General features: G+C 42.6%; 1 protein-coding gene across 3 annotated transcripts in view; it reads left to right on the top strand.

Moving 5' to 3' along the window:
• PRLR (prolactin receptor) overlaps nt 1-14905 on the top strand; it is a 245105-nt gene that overhangs the window by 107345 nt on the left and 122855 nt on the right. For 2 of the 3 annotated variants that reach the window (XM_043547745.1, XM_037902634.2), the window contains exon 3: nt 2302-2353. The gene's annotated coding sequence lies outside the window, so the exon portion shown is untranslated. Of the gene's footprint in view, nt 1-2140; nt 2354-14905 lie in introns of those variants that run through there. The other variant, XM_043547747.1, reaches the window with a different exon arrangement.

The raw sequence follows: 14905 nt of genomic DNA, 5'->3' as shown, positions 1-14905 counted from the left end.
TGCCTTTTGATATTAGTGATCCTTTTTAGGTTTCTCAGCCTTCTTCAACACTAGTAATTCCTCCCAATGCACCCTACTAACTAAGGGCCTGATTCTCCTCTGTTACACTATTGTAAATCAGGAGTAACTAAGTGTTGCAGTGATGGAAAAGTTGTGCAGGTGAGAGGAGAACTGGGCTCTTGATATCTTAATTTACTAAATCTTGCTCTCCTGAAATCTAACACCCTTGTGCCACTGTAGCCTATGAAAACTATATATTATTACTATGCTGAATGTAAGTAGCTTGTCATAACTAAGAATAACAAAGAAGCCTGGAATCAATCACACTTCTTTATTAACAAAACGATGATTCAAGATGGATTCCTCTCTGGCTGGATTTTCTACATTATGCATCATGAAGTAGATAACTCAGAAACATTTCTGATGCAGGCTAGGCTCAATTTCTTAAACAACACATTTCATCGTGGTTAAAATCCCTCATATATGCAATGTCCTAAGGCTTTGGATACCTGGAGAGTTGGTTCAGTAACTTTTCAGTCTTGTTCTGTCTGCATCCTGGGGATCTGTAGCAGAAATTCTGAATATTTTTTTTCCTTCACTTTCATTCCTTATGTTAAGTAAAATATTTCACTACCCTCTTTAATATTAAAGTTCTCACTGACTTGGTATATGCTAAGTAACAGTTATTTAATTCTCATCTTCATCCTGTCTTCAGCTGAGTAATCCTTTCTTGTCTGAGGATTCTCACTGATTTCATCTAGACTTTTCAAGTGAGTAGGATCTGAGCTTGCATCTTTCCCAACCAAGAAGTCCTTAGAGTTGTATTCTCTTGTATTCCACAGAGATATACTCCACCTTCTACAAATCCCCCTACAGATGTGCATATCACCAATCTACCACATAACACCGAAGCAACCCTTTTCCCAGGAGCACCTTCCTGGTTCTTACTAACTCTCCCTTGAACACAATTTCTCTCCTTTTCTCTGCTTGCTTTTCTGGCGCTAGTCCTCTAAATTTGGCAGAGACAAGCAGCTGCAGCCGTAAAGCAGCTGGTTGTAGCCCAGTGCATCTTTGTTCCAGCTGATTAAGTATCTGTTATGTTGTCCTTCACTTTCCTTTTCTTGTTGCTGAGAAGATGCATATTCTCACAAGATCCATCCCCAATCTATTAGGACCACTTGAGTTCAAACTTCTAGATAGGGAGCCACTGAAGGAAATTTGCAGACACACTGGTAGAGCTGGTTGAATTATTTCTTGTGGATATTTTTAGTTGACAAGTTTAGTCTCTTTCTGTTTGTGAGTTGATCATGACTTGCAACATTTGTGTTCATGACTTGAAATTGTTTGCCTATGGATTTTTCACTGTATTCATGTGATTATTTGGTATTTGAAGTTGCTCAAGCTTTATAATGGATCACCTGAATCATATGGTATTAGTTCTGGTCCATGATTGGATCTACAGAACTTTCACTCAGCTCATTTCATGGTAAGTTTTTACTAAAAAATTTAAACTGCAAACCCAAACTTTACCTGTCATGCACAATGGCACGAACAAAACTTCAGTCAGGCAGAGAGGGTGCAAATATAGCTGAATGAAAAGATGAGTCAGAATTTGCAAAAATGTTTGCAAATTTCTCACTAGCCATCCAGTTCTACACAAGTAATGCAAAGCTTGAGCCTGTAAACTGAAGTTTTTCAGCTCATAGGATTTCTGAAAAATCTAAGGGAAAGATTCTCATTTCTGTCTCAGATGTCTCATCAATGCAACAGGACCCAAATTACTGTAAATTTGTGCTGTTTCATGTCACTGTAAAATAAAAAGGAGTTGACACTTTGGAATAGAAAGAACTTTTGAAGTACTTTATGTTGATAGACTATTGGATTTACTTCTTTAAAAAATGTGTTATACACTTTAGGGCAGGCATAGTAATTTCTAGCTGATAAAGGTGATTTTAAAAACAAATTAATTGCTGGATTTCTACACTCCAAAGCACCTCTCTAACCTTGTAAAACTGTCATGCTCCGGACATTTTGCACACTGAAGAAAATCACTGTTTTGCCTGGAGCAAGGAACATAAATGTTGCAACACTGACTCCTCCTCTAATGGGCTGAGAATGTACAAGTACATAGTTATATTGCTCAGAGCCGTCAGACTGAATATCTTGGGAGTCAACGCTGTAAACATTAGAGATTTTTCTGAATCTTGTTTTGTATTTGAGAGTGGGGGATTTTTCTTTCTCTGGATTGATTGAAGTTGTTTAACTGTGTTACCAATGCTGGATTTTCATATCCTTGTTCAGGAAGTGTTCCCGAACTGACATGGATCAACCCAAACTTCATTACCAGGCAAAAGTGAGTACTGTGGCTAAACCTGTTCCTAAAGTGTGTTTGCATATAAGGACGTTCATCACTGTATAAAGATTGATTGGTAGAGTTTGTTAATGTTAATAGGCTATTAAAAATAATCAGAAACCAGCTAAACTTAATACAATGCATTAGATACTGTGTAGCTAACAGCTGATGGAAAAAACTATTGTTTTGGTTACAACTGTCAACCAGGTGACAACTGTCTCCTGTGAATTGCTAATAATAATCCGGACAGAGATATTATACTTTACAAGGACACACAGACTTGCACTGGTCTTTTAATTAAGTGTTGAAATAATCTTACATGATTTCATTATTACCCTAATGTACATCCACATTGATGTGCTTTGGCACCCCCAATGTTTATCAGAAGATGACTGATTGGGATCAGATTAAGTGTTTGACATCTCAGCATTCACTGACACTGGCATCGGGTGGAAGGGAAGCACAGAAACATGAGAACAGCTAACTGAGCTGCGGAGGAGAAAGGAAGCTGTGATGACTTATAGCTCTTGATTTCAAGAATTCAGTGATCCCTTCCTGTATCCTGTGGAAGCCTGGTGCCATCGCTAACACATTTTCAGTATTCTGGGTATCACGCAGGATCTGTTTGTTTGTTGGTTGTGGGGGGTTTTTTGATGGGGGGGCAGCATTTCTTTGCTGTCACTTTGTCAGGCTGACCTACCTACAGCAAACAGTATGGATCCCTTTTATTTCCCTCCTACATCAAGCCTCCCTCTCACTGAAGCCCTGCACTGCAGACACCTATCTTTTATATTTTGTCTTGAGAGATGGGTCACTGTTGTTGAACTGCTAGGAACTTCCTTTCCCAAAGGCAGATGAATGGTCTGCCTCTGCAGTATGAACAAGTCTAAGCAGGGAGTGATGCCTGATATGTGTGTGTACAACAAGTGCTATCATTTACTGCATGTTCTATGTTGGCACTGCTAGCTGCTAAAACTGATATTTAATTATGCTATGGGCTGTTTATCTCTGATGAAATGCTCTAGATAAACAACCTGGTGGGAGGATTAGCAACAGCTCACATGCAGCTGGGCATATGTGGCAAGCAGACCTTGAAGGGAAGGGGAACCTGGAGGAATACAGGTTGTATAGATTAACGTTAGTCCCAGGCAAACATGAAAAGAATTGGTGTTTGAGGGTGGGGTGGTAATTCAGAATTTAGATTCATGTCTGCAACGTGTTTGTGGTTATTTGAACTAGAAATTGGACGACGTCATAAGAATAAGTTTCTTGTGAGAACTGAGTACTATGAAATAGAGGGCAACTTTGTCTTGTGGACTAAGCACAGAGCTGGAATTCAGGACTCCAAGTTTCCTAGCCTAGCTCAGCCACAGACTCCTTGTAACCTTGAGCATGTCACTTAGGCCTGCATTTGTAAAAGTTGTCACTGCTTTTGGGTGCCTCCTGTATTTGGTGTCTAGTTTGAGACCTTCTTTAGAGGTTGTGAGCTCCCACTGGCTTCAGCTGGAGCTGCTCAGCACCATGAAAAGTCGGACTTATCTGTCTCAGTTTGGGCACCCAAATACTTAGACACGCCAAACTAGTAGCAACTTCTGAAAACTTTGGCACTGATTCAGAGGCTGTGGGAACTCAGCACCTCTGAAAACGAAAGGTGAATTCCTGGCCAACTGAAGTCCAAGGGAGTTTTGTCATTGACTTCAGTGGGGGCAGAATTTCAGCTCCGGCGTTTAATCTCCCTAGGCTGACTTCCTCCTCGGTGTTTACACAGAGATTAATTACAGTTTGTAAAGCAACATAAGTATGCTATGTATTGTTACTTCACGGTCTCTGCTGGGTTGAAGATACTGATAGCTTTCGTCAAGATCTTTTAGTACTTCTACACCCTCAACGTTACAAAGCTTAAATATGCAAATTTAGTTTTTTAAAAATTAACTAAATTTGGTAATCCTCAGGAAGGATCTGGTTTTGATTCCCCTCCTCCCTCGTCCCTCTCTCCCTCCAGCCCCACCCCACACTTTTGCTAGGCAGAGCCCTTCTCGAGGGATCTATTCTGTTCCCCAGCAGTCTTTAGCCTTTCTATTGGCTGTAACTTCCAGGCCTCAGTTTAATAAAGCACGGTTTGCTGCATCACTTACTACTGAAGAAACAAGAAAAAAGTTTTACCCTGAATTATGCCCCATTGCTCTTGAAACCGGTAAGGATGTACGTCGGTGTAGAATGTGGCCCAAAGCTGTTGCTGTATTAGGGACACGGCTTTATTTGGGTTACTTTAAGTAGAATATTAAACCCTTCATAGTGTAACACTTTAGCCAGGAGGAGTCAGCAACAACAAGGACCAGGTTCAGTATCTAAGTTCCTCTCAATAATACATAACAGAACCAGCTCGAGCCCTCACCCACTAATCAGGGAAAATTTAACTATCACCCCAGGTGCCTATAAAAGACAATACTTCCTGACTAGCAAGTACTAACTCTCTGCATAACAAAAGAAAACTTATTAAAAGGGTGAGGGAATCTAACATTAATTTGGGAACACACCAAAACCGCAATTCAAAAGCCTGGGCAGTGTCCAACAAACAAATATCCCTTTAACACACCACTACCCTCTCCCTCAGCTGCACCATACTCTCAGTTGGTTGTCGTTGATGAGCAAAGACCCAGAGTTCAGAGGTGTATTCATACTGGTCCACCTCCTACCCCTAAAACAGGGGTGGCCCACCGGTGGCTCCGGAGCCACATGCGGCTCTTCAGAGGTTAATATGCGGCTCCTTGTATCGGCATCGACTCTGGGGCTGGAGCTACAGGCGCCAACTTTCCAATGTGCCGGGGGGGGGCTCACTGCTCAGCCCCTGCCTCTGCCACAGGCGCTGCTCCCACTCCCACCCTTTCCACCCCGCCTCCCCCAAGCCTGCCGTGCGCTCGCTCCCCCCCCCCCCCCCCGAGCCTCCTACATGCCACGAAACAGCTGATAGGGAGGTGCGGGGAGGGAGGGGGAGGTACTGATAGGGGGGAGGCTGCCAGTGGGTGGGAGGTGCTGGGAGCAGGGAGGAGGGGAGCGGGGGAGCTGATGGGTGGCTGCTGACCTATTACTGTGGCTCTTTGGCAATGTACATTGGTAAATTCTGGCTCCTTCTCAGGCTCAAGTTGGCCACCCCTGCCCTAAAAGGTAATGGGGGTAAGAATCAAGCAATGCCTCCTTTACTACTTCTGCAACTGGCTTGCTGCTGCTATCCCTACCCCCTGCTTAGCAGGTGAGCTTCAGTTTAGAATGACACCCTCAGGGTATGCTAAGTACAGTTCTGCTGCCTTTTACTCATACACTAAGGATAACAGCATTTCATTGCCCCTGCATTCAAAAGTGAATTGTAACCCCAAAGCAGCCAAAATTGATCATTTTGGCAAAGCAACTCTGTCTGCTGAATACCTGGGCAGGGTAGGTGTCTATGCATATAAAGTCTGCTCCTGAAGTCTTTTTCCCCCAGTGTGTCAATAGATGTCAGGGGAGAGCTCATTCACACCCTGCTTACAACAGGGTTGAGTGTGTATCAGACACAGAGACAGACCAGGCAGAGAACCATAGTTATGTGGATAGGATGTAGTTACTAATGACATCTATACTAGAGTACCAAAACAGTGCAAGATAAGCACATTGGGGCCTGAGCATGGAAAAAGGCAATATAAATGGAGTGATTCACTTCTTCCTTAAAGCTTAGAAAAAAGTTTATACTAGTTCTGAGGTCACATGATGAGATTTGGGGGGGTGCATTTTTGTTCAGTCACCATTTTTGAGAAACTTTCTAGTTTCTAGTGTGATAGTTGGCACTTGTTGTAAGTAGGCCTGCTGATTAATCGCAGTTAACTCATGTGATTACCTAAAAAAAAAAATCACAATTTAAAAAATTAATTACCATTTTAATCACACTGTTAAACAATAGAATACCAATTGAAATGTATTAAATATTTTTGATGTTTTTGTACCTTTTAAAATATATTGATTTCAGTTACAACACAGAATACAAAGTGTACAGTGCTCACTTTATATTTTTATTACAAATATTTGCACTGTAAAAATGATAAAAGAAATAATATTTTTCAATTCACCTCATACAAGTTCTGTTGTGCAATCTCTTTATCATGAAAGCACAACTTAGAAATGTAGATTTGTTTTTGTTACATAACTACCCTCAAAAACAAAACAATGTAAAACTTTAGAGCCTACAAGTCCACTCAGTCCTACTTCTTGTTCTGCCAAATGCTAAGAGAAACAAGTTTGTTTACATTTACAGGAGATAATGCTGCCTGCTTCTTGTTTACAATACCACCTGAAAGTGAGAACAGGTGTTTGCATGGCACTTTCGTAGCCAGCATTGCAAGGTATTTATGTGCTAGTTATGCTAAACATTCATATGTCGCTTCATGCTTGGGCCACCGTTCCAGAGGATGTGCTTCCATGCGGATGATGCTTGTTAAAAAAACAATGCATTAATTCATTTTGTAACTGAACTTCTTGGGGAGAATTGTATGTCTCCTACTCTGTGTTTTACCTGCATTCTGCCATATATTTCATGTTATAGCAGTCTCGAATGATGACCCAGCATGTTGTTCGTTTTAAGAACACTTTCACTGCAGATTTGACAAAATGCAAAGAAGGTACCAATGTGAGATTTCTAAAGATAGCTGTAGCAATTGACCCAAGATTTAAGAATGTGAAGTGTCTTCCAGAATCTGACAGGGATGGGGTGTGGAGCATGCTTTCAGAAGTCTTAAAGGAGCAACACTCTGATGTGGAAACTACAGAACCTGAACCACCAAAAAAGTTTTACATTGTTTTATTTTTGAATGCAGTTATTTTTTGTACATAATTCTCTATTTCTAAGTTCAACATTCATGATAAAGAGATTGCACTACAGTACTTGTATTAAGTGAATTGAAAAATACTATTTCTTTTATTTTTACAATGCAAATATTTATAATTTTAAAAAGTGAGCACTGTACACTTTGTATTCTGTGTTGTAATTGAAATCAATCTATTTGAAAATATGGAAAACATCCAAAAATATTAATATAAATAATCTATTATTTAACAGCCCAATTAATTATTTTAATTACTTGACAGCCCTAGTTGTAAGCATCACCTAGTAGTTAGGGGGTCTATACTACACAGTTTTGACAATGCAAGTTACACCAAAAGTCAAATATTGGTATAATTACATTGCTTGTGCATGTTCACACGACCTTCCTTCTGTCGGTGCAGTGCATCAATAGCTGGATCTCGAGTATAGACAGTGAGAGCAGTGCACTGTGGGTAGCTATCCCACTGTGTTACTCGCCACCATCTGCAGCTAGGAGTTGTGGGAAGCTAGAGTAAATCACAGTGCAGCGTGGGTGTGGGCTCAATGTCCCATGATGCAGTTTTTTCCATTCCATGGGCTTCTGACTGCGTTTCATGGCATTTTTCAATGACCCCCGTTTACTATGCACCCGCCATCTGTCTGAAAGGATGGATCCTGCACTGCTTTCATCTGTTGTGGTCACTGTTATAAACACATCGCAGATGGTCATGCAGTATATCATGAGCTCCCAGTCTAAACAGGAATCAGAGTTGCCTGACCTTCTGTGGGCCATGAAAAGAAACAACACCAGATTACTTTTGGCATTCATGGAGCAGCTGCCCAAAGGGGACCATCACTTCTGGGCTCGGGGAAACAAGCACAGAGTGGTGCAGTCACATTGTTATGCAGGTCTCTAATGACGAGCAGTGGCTGCAGAACTTTTGGATGCATAAAGTCACCTTCCTGGAACAGTGTGTGGAGTTCGCCCCAGCACTGAGGTGCAAGGACACCAAAATGAGAGCTGCCCTTTCGGTGAAGAAGTACATGGCGATCTCTATGTGGATGCTAGCAACTCCAGGCTGCTACCAGTCAGTTGCGAATCAGTATGGAGTCAGAAAGTCCACCGTTGTGGCTGCGCTAACACAAGTGTTCAGGGCCATTAATTTCATCCTGCTACAAAGGACAGTGACTCTTGGCAATGTGTGTGAAATAGTGCATGGCTTTGCGGCAATGGGATTCCCTATTGCGGTGGGGCAATAGCTGACACGCGTATCCTAATTTTGGCTCCAGACCATCTTGTGACAGAACACATCAAGAGAAAGGGTTACTTCTCTGTGGGATTGTGGGAGATTCCAGTGAGGATGTTGAAATGCCCATAGTGATCCTGGGAGGCCCAGTGTACCCCTTACTCCCATGGAAGTGGTAGGTCTTTGGCACAGCACCAGAGCGATGGTTTGCCTCCCTTGCGTTCTAGTACACCTGCATCAGCTCCTTTATCTTTGCACAGTACTGATGCGTGTCCTGTTCATAGCCCTTATCCAACATGCCACAAGAAATCTGACCATAGGTATCAAAGTTCCTACGGCTGGAGCAGAGCTGGGACTGCACAGCCTCCTCTCCCCACAGTGCCAGCAGACCCAACAACTCAGGTGTGCTCCAAGTGGGAGAGGGTTTGTTGCGAGGAGACACCATGGTCCGCTGGGAAGATGTGATCTGAGCTGTTCACACCAAGCAAACAGGAAATGGGACTTCAAAAATTTCCAGGTCTTTAAAAGGGGAGGGGCGGGTGCCTGTGTACCAGGGTGCAAGGCAGTGGAGTTCCAACTGCTGACCAGAATGGTCAGGATGGGCATTGTGGGACACGTCCTCCTGGAGGCCATTTATAACAACCAAGCACGGTATCTACACTAACATTTTGTCGATATAACTTTGCTGCAAAGAGCTCTACACCTCTCATCAAAGTGCTTTTATTTTGTTGGCAAAGCAGGAGAGTTTTGTCGGCGGAAGGAGCATTGCAGTGTGTTCACCTCCACTGTTTTGTTGACGAAACCTGACTGTTGTCGAAAAAATTGTGTAGTGTAGACAAGGCCTACGTGTGGAAGGAGGTTGGTAGGGGAGCCCAGGCCCTCCCACTCCACCAGGTTGCCGCCAAGGGCCCTGCAAGGGATACTGAAGGTCTGGCACTCAGGAGCACCTTAAGGCTGCCCTCCCTTGTCCATTTCCTACCACCCACTCTACTGTCCAAGTTTTGTGGTCTGTAGCAAAAGGGTAATGAAAAAGCTATTAACTGCACCTTCAGTTTGTCTGGGCCCAGCAGGTAAGTGCCTCTTCTCCAAGAGAGGCTTCTGCAACATCCCTTTTCAGGTGCTCCCAGTGCAGGTCTGTCTCCCTGCCTTTGCAGCACCCTTTCGAGATGTCTGGCTTCCCTCTTAAGTGCCACCTCTATATGGAGCATGCTCTGCAGGTGTGACTACGGTGGGTAATCTGCACCCAGAGTTGCTCTTTAACCCCTTCAGTTCTAATGCAGGGTTTATTCACCCCGTCACGTATCCCCATGAAGATGCTGAATAGAGAAAAGCAGTAGTTTAACACAGCTCTAGTTTTTAGCAGTGACAAGGAGGATGAAAGCTACAGAGGAAATGAGAAGGGAGCAGAAATGTTTGAGAATACATATCACAATGTGACTTTTATCAGGAAAGAGGATGGAAACCAGGAAATTGCCAACAGAATTAGTTTGCTTTGCCTTGTGACTGTAATAACTTACCCTGAAGTAGATATAGACCTGAGCCACTGAATTCAGATATAGATGGTCCTTGCATCTGGGGGTGTGGTTCCAACCCATATTTTGATGATGGAATTCTAGCAAACACAGCAGTCAGGGGATCTGTTTTCCTAAAATATTGTTTAAGTAAATAAAACATTATGATGTGGCCCTTTTTTATTCTTTAGCAAAATGTTCAGAACTCTGCACTATTGTTTGACTTTGAAAGTTTGATATTAAAACATATTGGACCTGATTCTTTTTCTCACTCTTGATTTAACAGAGAGCAAAATCTGTTTCTCCATAATTCCCTTCTTCATTAAAAACGGTTGTCAGAAGAAAAAAATCCTTCCCTTTTTGGCACATAATTTGGAAAGAATCCAACACTGGCAATATCCATTTGTCAAGACAAGTGATAAAAACAGATTTTGAATGTTAGGTGCAATAAAATTGCTGAAATAGCAGTTGGTGGTTGTTTGTTATTACTGTATTCATAAAACAATCTCAGGATCCTCAGTATATAGTTTGGTCTTTTGATCAAATATATTTAAAAGCTTTTAAAAGAGAAATAAAATAAAGGGGATTTTAAGTAGAATAAGTATCATTGCTAATTGTGAAACAAAAACAATGAGCCAATGCTCCCTGATTTTATTGCACTTTATCTGGATTCACTAGTCTACTCCCAGAGATTTGAAATGGATGCACAATGACTAAACTTCACTGTAGTTTATCAGCTTTAAAGGCAGCAGTAGATCAGATGTGCTGATGCCTCCAGCTGGTGGAGAGGGGGAAGATTCCATCCCTCACCACTGACGAATTTCCCTCTGAAAAATCTGTTTACTCAGGTTTTGTGGAGGAGACCAGGATTTGTCCCTTAATAATTATTGTTTATAAAAACTCTAGCTTAATGCTTAGCACTCTGCCATTTCAGTAAGGCTAACTGCTAAAACTGACAGAATACTTGGGTTACAAATTAATTTCTGTATTTCAATTCTATTTCTAGCCTTAACAGTATGAATTTTATGTAATACAGAAGGTCAGACTAAATTATCACAATGGTCCCATCTGGACTTGGAATCTATTAATACAGTTTTCTACAGTTGCTGTGCTGACAAGTTTTGAATAGAAATCTCCAATATGAATTGGTCTCTTTGCATCATACTAGACGACGGAGATTAATATCATATTCATAGCAGAGTAATGTACAATTCCAGAACACAGAAAGCTAATATTTCCATTCACTTCACCATTATGATTTTTCACAACATGATACAATGCGCTAATAGTGTTGCACTCATGACAAAATTGATGTCAATTGATACATGACATCAGGCTTTCCTCTTGTGATAGAAAAATGTTATAGAGTGAGTGGCAGGACTGCTATCCTGAGTTTGCAGAAATTTGCCACTTGAGTCATGAATCATAGAAATGTAGGGCTGGAAGAGTCTGCAAGAGGTCATCTAGTCCATCCCCCTGCGCTGAGGCAGGACCATGTATATCTAGACCAACCCTGTAGGTAACCTGCCCCAATATTTAACTACCCTTATATTTGGAAAAAAAAAATTCCTGGTATCTGACCTGAATATCCCTTGTTGAGAATTAGGCTGCTTACTTTTTGTCCTACCCTCAGTGGGCATGTCAGCAGACCGAGTCAAAGGCGGTCAGGCCTAGTGGTCGGAGCAGGAGTCAGGTCTAGTGGTCTAGTTCAACAATAGATTAAATGGAAATGGTATCCCATGGTTGAGGTGGAATGGACATGGGCTGGAAAAGGATGAGCAGGAGCACTTGGTCTGGGCACACAGGTCAAAGGATCTTATGCACTTCTTAATTGAGGTATGCAAGCCTGGCCACCAGAAACAACTTGTGATTAGGCTCCAGGTCTTGAGGTGGCCAGAGTGCCCTTCAAGGAATACATCATGGCATAACTTAAGAACCTGCAGTCTTTGTTGCCCTTTTGGGACATAGATATGCTCCTTATAGTCGAGGACCCTAAACCTGGGGGCCGGTGGGGTGTCGGCATTCTCCAGAGTCTGACCGATCTGAGTAGCGAAGGGGTCATTGGGTAACAAGATATGTTTACAAGATATGTAACACCAACCAGGGGTATTCTATTTGCTACCCAAGATCCATAAGCCTGGAAATCCTGGACACCCCATCATCTCACGCATTGGCACCCTAACAGCAGGATTGTCTGGCTATGTGGACTGTCTCCTCAGGTCCTACGCTACCAGCACTCCCAGCTGTCTTCGAGACACCACTGACTTCCTGAGGAAACTACAATCCATTGGTGATCTTCCAGAAAACACCATCCTGGCCACTATGGATGTAGAAGCCCTCTACACCACATTTCACACAAAGATGGACTACAAGCTATCAGGAACAGTATCGCCGATAATGTCATGGCAAACCTGGTGGCTGAACTTTGTGACTTTGTCCTCACCCACAACTATTTCACATTTGGGGACAATATATACCTTCAAGTCAGCGGCACTGTTATGGGTACCCGCATGGCCCGACAGTATGCCAACATTTTTATGGCTGACTTAGAACAACGCTTCCTTAGCTCCTGTCCCCTAGCCCCCCTACCCTACTTGCACTACATTGATGACATCTTCATCATCTGGACCCATGAAAAAGAAGCCCTTGAGGAATTCCACCATGATTTCAACAATTTCCATCCCACCATCAACCTCAGCCTAGACCAATCCCCACAAGCGGTCAATTTCCTGGACGCTACCGTGCTAATAAGCGATGGTCACATAAACACCACCCTATACCGGAAACCTACTGACTGCTATACTTACCTACATGCCTCCAGCTTCCATCCAGGACACACCACACGATCCATTGTCTACAGCCAAGCTCTAAGATACAAACGCATTTGCTCCAATCCCTCAGACAGAGACAAACACCTACAAGATCTCTATCAAGCATTCTTAAAACTACAATAACCACCTGCTGAAGTGAAAAAACAGATTGACAGAGCCAGAAGAGTACCCAGAAATCACCTACTACAGGACAGGCCCAACAAAGAAAATAACAGAACGCCACTAGCTGTCACCTTCAGCCCTCAACTAAAACCTCTCCAGCGCATCATCAAAGATTTACAACTTATCCTGAAGGATGATCCCTCACTCTCACAGATCTTGGGAGACAGACCAGTCCTTGCTTACAGACAGCCCCCCAACCTGAAGCAAATACTCTCCAGCAACCACACACCACACAACAAAAACACTAACCCAGGAACCTATCCTTGCAACAAAGCTTGATGCCAACTCTGTCCACATATTTATTCAAATGACACCATCATAGGACCTAATCACATTAGCTACACCATCAGGGGCTCATTCACCTGCACATCTACCAATGTGATATATGCCATCATGTGCCAGCAATGCCCCTCTGCCATGTACATTGGCCAAACTGGACAGTCTCTACACAAAAGAATAAATGGACACAAATCTGACATCAGGAATCATAACATTCAAAAACCGGTAGGAGATCACTTCAACCTCTCTGGCCACTCAGTAAAAGATTTAAGGGTGGCAATTTTGCAGCAGAAAAGCTTCAAAAACAGACTCCAAGGAGAAACTGCTGAGCTTGAATTAATATGCAAACTAGATACCATTAACTTGGGTTTGAATAGAGACGGGGAGTGGCTGGGTCATTACACATATTGAATCTATTTTCCTAAATTAAGTATTCTCACACCTTCTTGTCAACTGTCTAAATGAGCCATCTTGATTATCACTACAACAGTTTTTTTCTCCTGCTGATAATAGCTCATTTTAATTAATTAGCCTCTTACAGTTTGTATGGCAACGTCCACCTTTTCTGTATGTATATATATATCTTCTTACTATATGTTCCATTCTATGCATCCGATGAAGTGGGCTGTTGCCCACGAAAGCTTATGCTCTAATAAATTTGTTAGTCTCTAACGTGCCACAAGTACTCCTGTTCTTTTTGCGGATACAGACTAACACGGCTGTTACTCTGAAAGATATGAACTGGCTCCTTTAGGCCGTCGTCTGCTGTGCCATTGATGAAATTGAAAGCCTTTAGAATCATAGAGGGAGTTTTCTCACCCAATTCCAAGTACTCAGCCTTATGGGACAGGGTATCAGCCTTCCCATTTCTTGTTCCTGGGTGGTAGGTGACGATGAAGTCAAATTGGCGAAGAAGAGGGACCAGCAGATCTGTTGATGGTTGAGGTGTCTGGCTTTTCAAAGGTATTCCAGGTTCTTGTGATCTTTGAGCACTTGGACAAGGAACCTGGCCCCCTGTAGTAGGTACCGCCATTTCTCAAATGCTGTCATGGTAGCTAAGAGTTTCTTATGACATATATCATAATTCTTCTCTGCTGAGGCTAGCTTGTGAGAGTAATAGACACATGGGTGAAGTCAACCAATAGGACCTACCGGTTGGGACAGTACTGCACCCAAGGCAAACTTGAATGCATCTGCCTCCATGATGAATGGTTTAGTAGGGTCTGGGTGTACCAAGATGGGTGCTATGGTGAATTTCTCTTTTAGCTAATCAAAGGTGGTTTGGGCTTCCAAGGACCAGGTGAACCAGACTCCTTTTTGCAGAAGGGCTGTGAGAGGAGCAATTAGACTGGAAAAATCCCTCAATTAACTGCTGGTAGAAGTTAGTGAAGCCTAAGAACCGTTGGCTCCGGCGGGTGTACTTTGGTACAGCCCACTCAGAGATGGCCATCACCTTGTGTGGGTCCCTGGTTAGTCCCTTGGGGGAGATAATGTAACCAAGAAATTCTATTGCATCCTGGTCAATCTTGCATTTTTCAGGCTTTGCGTATAGAGGGTGTTGGCAAAGTCTTTCTAGGACACTGCAGACCTGCTGATCATGAGAAGCCTGATTTTTCAGAAAAGAGAGGGTGTTGTCCAAATAAATGACTACATGGCTGTCTAACACATCCCTGAAGATATCATTTATGAAG

The sequence above is a fragment of the Chelonia mydas genome, chromosome 5, assembly GCF_015237465.2.
Source record: "Chelonia mydas isolate rCheMyd1 chromosome 5, rCheMyd1.pri.v2, whole genome shotgun sequence".
Taxonomy (NCBI): Eukaryota; Metazoa; Chordata; order Testudines; family Cheloniidae; genus Chelonia; species Chelonia mydas.
Note: the sequence above shows the minus strand (reverse complement) of the source record. Positions and strands in the feature narration are given on the sequence as shown.